This window comes from Papaver somniferum, chromosome 4 (assembly GCF_003573695.1).
Source record: "Papaver somniferum cultivar HN1 chromosome 4, ASM357369v1, whole genome shotgun sequence".
In the NCBI taxonomy this organism is placed as follows: Eukaryota; Viridiplantae; Streptophyta; class Magnoliopsida; order Ranunculales; family Papaveraceae; genus Papaver; species Papaver somniferum.
The window spans coordinates 25,141,709-25,152,633 of record NC_039361.1 but is presented as its reverse complement, the minus strand read 5'-3'; the positions used below and the strand labels follow the sequence as shown (position 1 = coordinate 25,152,633).

General features: G+C 36.7%; 1 pseudogene; it reads left to right on the top strand.

Annotated features, from left to right (window-relative positions):
- Window positions 1-7,268: 7,268 nt before the first annotated feature.
- On the top strand, window positions 7,269-10,597 carry LOC113274980 (annotated as a pseudogene).
- The last annotated feature ends 328 nt before the right edge of the window (window positions 10,598-10,925 follow it).

Here is a 10,925-nt window from a genome sequence, read left to right as displayed (position 1 = left end):
TCCCAGCAGAAATTCTCGGCAAGAGAACTTCCGTCAGTTCGCGGACTGAGTTCACAAACTGAGTTCGCGGACTTGGAAAAGGCAATTCCTCCGGTTTCTCTCAATCAACAAAGTTCAAAAACTTCGGATTAAGGAATACATGGTTATGTAATCTAAACTCTCATTCCAATCATTGAGACATTCTCAGGGGACGTATATAGCCGTTATTCACAGACCGTTTCACGTCAGAGCAATTCTCAAAGTAATTGAAACTTTTCATGACTTTCTTCACTAGGTGAAGATAAACTTGATCAAAGCGAAACGATTTATCAACACACGATTTCGAGAAAAAGATAAGTAGGAATACTCAGATCGAAATGTCAAATGTGTATGATCCAGTATATATAGCATACGACTTTTTGTCTCATAAGAAGTAAGAGCTAGAATAGATAGACTTTTGAGTGATAGATAAATTCAAGTCTCCACATACCTTTTTGTTGATGAAGTTCCACGGTTCCTTGAGTAGATCTTCGTCGTTGTATGATGAATCGCCATGAAGTCCTTGAGCTCAACTACACTTTTCAATCCTAGTCCGAGACTTAGCTATAATAGACTAGAAATCAAGAATCATAATTTTGATCACTAACATTGAAAAACATGATTGATATAGCAGCGCATGCGAGGTCGACCGAGCTATGCTCTAACAATATCTGTCTTGATCCAGTGAGCATCTCAAAAATCGATCAAGATAAGGATACTCGAGTTATCAAGAAAAGATAACTGGACCTGGCTTCACGAATCCCTATGAAGTCTTTGTAGTCGCTAAACCCTAAAAGGATTTCTGGAGAGGACGACTCTAGTAACAACTAGGACACACCAAAAACTAGTGTCGGGATTCAAATATCCCAGTTGCTTGGAGTTCCCCTTATATAAACATTCAAAGCATATGTTGGTTTAGGTTTAAGCTAAGATAGATTTGGAACCAAGCAAACAATATCCACCATTAGATGAATCTTTGAATCTGATTTACATAATCAAGATATACACTCGGGTTAGGATGAAACGTAACCGAACCATTTATAAGACCACACTCATGAATGGTTAGCCGAGCTAGAAAGCTGAACTATAAGCTTGAACATTTACATGAACACTTAAGACTTAACTCGAAACATAATCATGTGATCAAATATGTCTATGGTGTTTTAATAAATATAAATAACGATTATTCAAATGCCAATTATCTCGGAGAAATAATTTTATGTGCAAATGAATTTAATCGACATGATAACTAAGCATATAAAGTACAAGTACTTAACCTATTCGTGAACAGTTATGTCACCTTACTTGTACCGGTATGTGAATCTTTAGACCTAACGGAGTTCTGGAGTTCACTGAACTATTTTGGTATGCGTACTTGTACGAATACCATTTAAACATAACGAGTTCCAGAGTCCGCAAAACTTTTGTGATATTCGTATTGGTACGGGTACCATAGCCACGTACCGGAGTCCATAGAACTTTCCTGGTACGTGCACCGGTATGGATACCAAACCGTTTCGTAATTAACAGTTACTTTTAGTAAGCATACTGGTTTGCGTACCAATCCGGATTCACGATTTCACATATTTTTAAAGGTGTGCATACGAGTTGCGTACTAAAAGTCTTTTTTCGACATAGAACTACTCCGCTACGTGTACGAGTACATGTATTACTGCTTCAGACCTATAAAAATTTTCCTAGTTTGTAAGACTGGTATGTACACTATACGAATTAACAAGCCATGCCCACCGGTGTCGGTATACAAAATACATTCAATTGATCAGTAGTCATTGAAGCATCCCGAAATCTCCATTTTCAGGATTTTGAGGCATACAAAATACATTTAAACGAACGTCGGATTATAAAAATTTTGAACATAGTGAAAAATGCCAACTTCTAAGAGGGGCAAACCGGCAAATGCCTCAATTGTGGATTCCGAACAAAATGTTAAAAGTCAACGAAATGACCAACATACTGACTAAGATAACTAGTTCGAGTCAACTCAATATGGAAGAATCCAGAAGTTAATAGGGCGTTAGGATTCTAGAAGCAGAAGTCAAAAGAAAAAAATGTTTTGATTGACACAAAATTTATTTTTTCGCTTATAGAAATTATTATTATTACACCTTCTAATTTTATTGTTTCCAAAATTAAAAAAAAAAAACAACTTTTGGGTGTATCCAAACAACATGTAAACTTTGATGGTCATCTTATTGTCCTGCGTGATTGGCATCCAACTTTTCCATATCAAAAACTGAATTTTAATACCTATCCTATATGGCTTGAATATAAAAACTTACTCCCTGAATTTACCTACCCAGATGTACTCAGGTTGTTTGGTAATATTGTTGGAGAAACTTTAGTGGTTGAACCAGATGGTGTCCATCCTTCTAAGTCTACTAAATTTAGAGCCTTGGTTATGATGCGAGTGACAACTCCAATGATATCAAGTATTTATGCTGCTAATGTTGCTGGGGTTTCGAGTTATGTTGGCTTTTTCTTTGAAAAACAACCATATAAGCTATGCCCTCAGTGCAAAGTTCCAGATCATGATACAGATTTATGTGAAAATAGAAAAACTAGAAGACTGAACATGGAAAACACTTTGCGACACCTTGGTCCAGTTGAAAATGTTATTCCACTTGAAAGAAATCCAGAGGAAATGACTGCTTTATTTTTACAACATGGTCATCAAAGAAGGTCTAACTTAAGAGAACCATCCACTTCTCATCCCCCTGGACCTTTAGATGGTATGCATATATCATAATTTTCAGCTACAGATTCTCAATATAACTATTCAATATCCCATGTTGATCGAGCTGCTCCTCGTACTCATCGTCAAGAATCCGTTGCTAGCACCAGTTCAGGAAGTAAAACTTTCATTCGTCGTAAGAGATCTCGGATAAACACTGTTGTTATCATGGATGATCAATATAATTCTGTTCATGCTTCTACAAGTCAACCTCAAGGAAATACTGCTATGTCTTCTTCAACTGGGAACATTGCTGCTAGAACCAGGTTCTATAATCAGAACCATCCTGATGCTGCACAACAGGTACTTAACCTTTTTTACTTCAAATATTTTATGTTTCCTATTTTACTTTTCTTGCTGTTTTGTTTTTTGTTTGCTGTTTTTTTCCTTTTTTTCTCCAAAATGAAAATCTTATCTTGGAATTGCCAAGGTTTTGGAAATTCCTATACTAGAGATTATCTTCAATTTTGCATTAGTAGATATGACCCTGATATCTTCTTTTTATCTGAAACCAAAACTCAAAATTCTAAAATGCATTTGTTTCTTCAACAATTTAATTATCCTAACTTCTGGTTTGCGCCTTCGCTTGGTTTATCTGGTGGTATCTCTGTTGTATGGAAAATAGGTATAGATTTAGAAATAATGCATACTACTAGACATGATGTGCATGCCATCATTCATACTCATACCAATCAGCCAGATTTTCTTTTAACTTGTATGTACGGATCCAACAATCTTCAAGAGAATAAAAGTCAATGGCAATATCTCTTGGATATGCTTCCTTATGTAGATCTTCCTTGGGTTCTTCTTGGAGACTTGAATTTCACCATGTCAGATTCTGAGTATCACAGCTCTAAGAATTCTTCTCATCAGTATTCTAAATGGATTAGGCCAATTATTCAACAATTAGGTCTCCTCGATTTGGGATATTCAGGTTCTTCTACTACTTGGTATAATCATCGCCATGGTAATGAGTATACAGCTGTCAGATTAGATAGAGCTCTTGTGAATACATATTGGTTAAATTCTTATTCGTCAGCTCATTTCAACATTTTTCGCCTGTAGCTTCAGATCATTCTCCCATTATTCTCTCTACCAGTTCTAGTTTAGAAACTAAACAAACACCTTTTAGACTTCAAAGATATTGGTTTTCAATACCCTCTTGTTCTGAAGTTATCAACAAGTGCTGGTCTCAAGATTTTGTGGGTTCTCCTTCATATCAGTTTTCATCGAAACTCAAATCTACAAAGAATGAACTTAAACTATGGAAGAAAAATTCTGTGGGAAATATAAAGTCTCAAATATCTTCTATTCAGCAGGAGCTTCTACATTGTAATGACTTAAACTTGCCAACTACTGACCCTGTTGTTTGCGATTTAACAAAATCATTACAACATTGGTTGGTTATGCAGAAAGATTATTACATGCAAAAAGCTGGAGCTCATTCTCTTGAAATTGACAGAAATACCTCCTACTTTCACACTAAGGCAAACTTCAACAGACGGAGAAATTATATTTCTGCAATTCAAGACTCTTTTGGTATCTGGCATGATTCAAGAGCTGAAATTGAAGACACTTTTCTTAATCATTTTTCTACAATTTCAACAACCACGAAACCTGTTACTAATACTTCCATCTTATCAGAATTTCAGAGTTGTATTTCCGCAACAGAGAATGATATGCTTCTTCAGACTCCAACTGAACAAGAAATTAAAGAAGTTGTCTTTCAAATTAAACCGTGGGCTTCTCCAGGCAACGATGGTTTTCAGGCAGCCTTTTATTAGCATTGCTGGTCAACTGTTGGTGTTGAGGTAACTTCTATGGTTCAGCATTTCTTCACTCATAAGTATATGCTTAAATCCATCAATCATGCTTATCAAGTGTTGATACCTAAAAATCTTCATCCTCAAACACCTAGTGATTATCGTCCAATAAGCTTATGTAATGTTAGTTACAAAATTATTTCAAAAATCATTGCCAATAGATTAAAAACTTTGTTAGACAAACTGATAGCTCCAACTCAATGTGCCTATGTTCCTGGAAGACACATTCAGAACAATGTTATTATTGCGCATGAGATGTTACATTTTATGAAGAAAAAAAGAAAAGGTCAAGTCTCTTATATTGCTCCGAAATTGGACATGTCGAAAGCTTTCGACAGATTAGAGTGGAATTTCTTGTTTGATATACTTCTTAAACTGGGATTTCATCATGACTAGGTACACTTAGTTCAGCAGTGTATTACTACAAAAAATGGTTCTCTTCTGATCAATGATAGTCCATCTGCATCCTTCTCTCCATCTAGAGGAATTCGACAAGGTGATCCATTATCACCGTATCTTTTCCTCATAGTTATGGAAGCCTTTTCTAGAGTACTTCAAGCACAAATTCTGCAAGGTCATTTAAAAGGAATCAAAGTTACAAAAACAAGCCCAGAAATAAGCCACTTGTTCTTCGTTGGTGATTGTTTACTATTCCTAGAAGCTTCCCCAGCACACCTGCGACATTTACAACATATCATCCAACAATTCAGTTCAGCTTCAGGTCAAGTTATCAACCTTCAGAAATCAACAATGTCTTTCAGCAGCAATGTTTCTCCTTCACTAAGAAACAAAATTTCAAATATTCTTCATATGCAGATTATGGGCTTGGGAGAGAAGTACTTGGGAATTCCGTTACTGATGAAGAGATCTAGAGTTCAAAATTTTCAACCAATTCTTGAAACATGAATCTCATACTACAAGGCTGGCAAAGTAAACTAGTTAATCAGGATGGTAAGACAACTCAACTAAACTCAATCCTTAGTACTATGAGTATGTATCATATGCAACTTCTTAAATTGCCAGACTCTGTTATTCAACACATGGATCAACTTCAACGAAACTATTGGTGGAATAGTTCTTCTAAACATCACAACAGACACTTTATTTCTTGGAGCAAGTTTCAAATGCCTAAAAGGCAGGGAGGTTTGGGTCTGAAGCAGCTTAGTCATTATAATACTGCAATATTAGCTAAACTTGCATGGAATATGATTCATAAATCTTCAGATCTGTGGGTTCAAGTGCTAAAAAGTATTCATTTTTCTGATCATGATTTAAATCATGAACCTCCTCCTAATTCTCATGACACCAGCTGGATATGCAGAGTATACTACATGGACTAGAAACTGTTCAAAAATTTGGTAAATGGCAAGTTGGTTCAGGTAACAGTATTAATATTTGGACTCATAACTGGATACCAAGTGAATCAGAAGCTTTATATCGGTGGGATGATTTGAATACAAATGAGTATCAATGGGTTTCACAGTTAATTGTTTCTGAAACTACTCAGTGGAATGTTCCTCTTCTGCGACAACTCTTTACGCCTCTTCAAGTGGACTCGATCTTAACCATTCCACTTCAACTGCAAAACCAAGATAAATTGATTTGGCATCTTACTGCTATAGGTATCTTCACAACTAAATCGACCTATCATCACCTTTGTAGAATCAATAATCAAACCTCTCAGTTGTCCTCATATTCTAACACTTTCTGGTTAAAATTATGGAAGCTTAAAATTCCTTATAAGATGCAGATCTTTATGTGGAAATTGATTCACAATGCCCTTCCAGTTAAAGCTAATCTGAAACATGTTCCTCCCGTCACTGATATTACTTGTGATCTTTGCACCTCCAATCAGACAGAAGACATAAATCATCTGCTATTCAACTGTCCTTTTGCAACAACCATATGGAAGGCTTGTCTTCCTCAGCATTTTCTTCTCCTACAACAATATCACCAAATTCAGCATTGGATAAGTTCTTGGTCTTCTCCAGATTCTAGCATCAACTTTGACACAACTTCTCCTTCTATTCATGGAATTATTGCAACTATGTGGCATCTCTGGAAGTATAGATGTCAAGTACATTTTCAGCATACTACTGTTAACCCAAATTCTGTCTTGCATCCTTTATTTAAATATTTAGCTACTATTATTACTGCATCACCTCAGCATCATCGGGCATTGCACAATAGACAGTCATTACATCATAATCATTGGATACCACCTCCCTCTGATGTTTTAAAAATCAATGTTGATGCATCCTTTCGAAAAAGTTTCTATTTAGCTGGTATTGCTTTAATAATTAGAGATTCTGCAGGGAAATATATCGCTTCGAAAGGGATACTTAACAGAGTAGCACATGGTCATCAGGCAGAAACTTGGGCTCTTCTTGAAACCATGCAATGGGCAACTTCTCAAGGCTGGAGTCATGTCATATTTGAGTCAGATAATCAGAGTTTGGTACGGTCTGTAAATACAGGTTTGCCTCTTCCACCTTGGCAATCCTCTTCCCTCTTAGTTGTGTGTGTTAACCTTTGTAATTTAAATTGTAACTGGAAATGTACTTACGTTCCCAGGGTGTGCAACAAAGCGGTTGATTGTCCAGCCAAATTGGTCCGCAAGTTTTGTATTATAGGAGAATGGTGGAATGAACCTCCAGCCTTCCTCTAATGTTCAATACATATTTCCCTTCCCTGGCTAATGATGTAGCTTTCCTCTAATGTTCAATACATATTTCCTTTTGTTAAAAAAAAACAGCCTGTAAAACCTTAATTCAAATCAGAAAGCACATCAAGTCATCAACTTCAACATCTACCATTCTTTCTTCATCATTTTAATAGAAAAACATGTCAAATCTTCTGAGAACATTAACTTCGGCATCTACATCCTCCTCCTCCCCCCTTGTATATCTCGCTGTAGCTTTTGCCGTCGCTACCCTCTCTTCTTCGTCTTCAGATTCTCACAATCTTTCTCTTTTTAAGACCTTAAAATTCCCTTCCCTTTCGGCATCCTTCCTTAAACCCAATCGTTTTGCCTTCTCCAACAACTCTTCTTCCTCTTCTTCTTTTTCTCCTCCTGTTAAATCATCTCTTCAAATGGATACAATTTCATCAACTGCCAAGGTTTTGCCTGAATTACTGATGAGTTTGACTAGTTTATGATTCTAATTTTTCAATTTGGGCACTGGGTTTGTGATTAGATGGTTTGATATAGTTTAGATGATTGGATTATACTTTGAATATGAGAATAATTGGAATTATGATGATTTTTTTGATTTTTTGTGTGGTTTATTATTACTGAAGTGATGGTTTGTTTTTACAGACAGAATTCATGGTGGATATGAAATGTGAGGGTTGTGTTAAGGCTGTTAAGAATAAGTTAGTTACAGTTGATGGTAAGTAAGGTGTGAATAATGATTTTTAAGTTTATTAATGGATATTTTTGTAATGATGATGGAATTTGTGAATGTGTTTGTCTCAGGAGTGAAAGGAGGTGAGGTTGATTTGAGTAATCAAGTTTTTAGAGTTCTTGGTTCTTCTCCTGTTAAGAAAATGGCTGATGCTTTGGAAGAGAAGGAAAGAAAGCTAGATTAATTGGTCAAGGGAGCCCTGAAGGTTGGTGGTGATTTTTTAATTTTAGTCTTGTGGTGCATATGCTGTTGCAATTGTGAAAAAAATGTGTGTTTTAAGTTGTTTGAAGTGCTTAGTTATGGGGTCATTTGAGTCGTGAAACATAATTGAAACAGTGAGAAAAGCGCGCAACATTTTTCTGGTAGGATATGTTGCAAGTGCATGTGGGATCTTCCCTGAGACTAGAAAGCAGGAGACATGAGTTCAGGATATCACTTTCCATTTGCTTTTTCTTTTGATGTTGGTAGTAGTGCATGATACTACATGCTGACTTTTATAATGTTGAATGAATGAACCGTGTGATCGTTTCCAACATGCTGACATGCAAACTAAAATTTCAGATCTCGCCGTGAACTTTGCATGAATGTTTTCCACTTTCCCTTTTGCATTATCAGCAGTTTGGCCGTACTCCAGTATAAATCGGCCTACTGATCCCAGTTAATGGTAGATAGTCCCAGTTGAGTGTAATTGGGATCCTCCAAATGAAAACAGCCTAATGTTGTGTTGCGATGGGGCTTCTATCCAAAATCCTGGCAATGCGGGAGCTGGCTGTGTGCTTAGGGATCATTTGAGTGCTTGCATTGGGGCGTTAGCTGTTGGTTTGGGCAGGGATACTAACTTCGTAGCTTAAGTTGAAGCTATCATCTCAGGGCTAGATGGGCATTAGATTGGGCAGTTAGACTGTTAGTGGACAGCATCATTGTGGCTCCAGACTCAGCTAGTGCGGTGTTGGCCTTTCAAAGTGGTAATATACCATGGAGGTTTTTAGGCAGATGGAAAAGAGTTAAGAAACTTTACACGAAGATTACTTTTAAACACGCTTTTCGTGAAATAAATGTAGCAGCAGACACTATGGCGAAATATGCTGCTCAATTAGCTAGGTGTACCTCAATTTTGTTTCATGGAAGACCAGGCTTTATCCTTATTTTGGAAAGCCCGGCGTTAGTTATTTTCGATTTAGTTAGTTAGTTTGGTGTTCCTGTCGGCCTTTTGCTTTTGTAAATTGAGGTGCTTTGGTCATGTCCTGTCTCTTTTGTAAGTCCTTGTAAATTTTTGAGGTTGTTAATGAAATTTTTGACCTAGCTAAAAATAAAAAAAATATGGACCAATTTCATCCTAACACTATCTCCTTGAATGCAATGAGCACATTGTTTTGTTTTTGCTCTGCTTGCAGAATTCTTAGTTTCAGCTACTGTTGCAGAGTTTAAAGGTCCATACATTTGTGCGTGTGACCCAAGTGAGCATGGAATTTGCAAGAACTGAAGCAAACTTCAGTGGATTCTCACCTGGAAAACATGGATGGATTTGACAAGAGGGGCGGCATGTACTGGGGAATCTTCAATCAAATAAAAACTACTGAACAGGTTTGGCTTAAATTTTGTAATAATATACTAATATTTCCTAGTTAGATGAGATGCTTTTTAATCTTTTATATCCCTGAGAGACAGTGCGAAATGCAAAGAAACTAAATAAGCTAAAATAAAAAGAAGCTAAATCTAGATTTAGGTTTGGTATCGGAACTGATGCAGTGGCACTTAGAATATTAAACGAAGCGGCTTTTATAAAACACCTAGTTGCAAACTGTGTTTGATCGATATCTTGGTGCTTATGATCTGAAAACATTTAGAGAGTGGAAGATGATTTCGTATTACATTACAAAGAGCACTGGCTAGGAGCCTCCTAGTGAAGATGATTTCGAAATATCCAGTCTATTTGTCGGGATATTTCAGTTTCAAGTGAATCTGGTTTTGTTGGTGCTCCTAGGAGGCTAGGACTCTTATGGAAATGGCTTTGGCTAAGCAAGAGTAATAGAAAGTTCTCCAAGATTCTTGGGAAGAGTGTAGAAACTGGATGTTGTTGCCTATTCCATGTGTTGTTTAACAAAAAGGTGTTGTTGGGCAAGATCTTACTTTGCTGAACCTTGATAAAACACAGTTGTTGGAGACCTTGTCGTTGAATGAGTATGGAGGGTCAGAAGATTTGCTTTTGGGGGAGTTGCAATTTCATGTATACCGTTTCTTATGGAGCAATCACTTGTTTCGTTTTGTCAGTGGAAAGATTCAGTTACTCTTATGTTTAGTTGTACTGAATCACCATTCTACACAAGAAGTCAAGTGTAAGTCATCTATTACCAGCTGTAGTTTGGGTTTCAAAAGGATGATAAAAGTGTAAGTGCGTGGTGAAACAGGTACTTCTCTGTTCTTGGATGACTCATGCCTATTGAAGGACATTTTTTTGCACTATTTTCTGCAGGAATTTCTTTATTCTAAGAAGCCTTGGTTATTGATGTTCATCTTCTTTCATGGAGAATGAAATTTAAACAACCGCATTAGACCAAGTTAGGATGAGACTGCACGCACAAAGGGGCTGTGGATGACTTTGTGCGAAAAAGATGATGGGTTCGCTTCTGTTGAGATAGCCTAATTAGATGATATCTTGCATGCTCTCAAAAGTTTGAATGGGATTGAGAACTGGAGCTGGTGATGGTCTGGAGAGGCATTTTTTGGTTGCTTATTGTAGATGGAGTGTGAATCTTACTTCCTCAGTATTTAAATACTCATTCAGATGATCTTCAAATGGATTTTGCTTGTCACCGTGGTTAAGGATACTCCTACTTAGCTAGCTCATGTGTGGAATGATATTAGGCTTCTTTGTCCATGTTGATATATTCTTTTCCATAAAACATTGTACTTAATTGAAGCTTC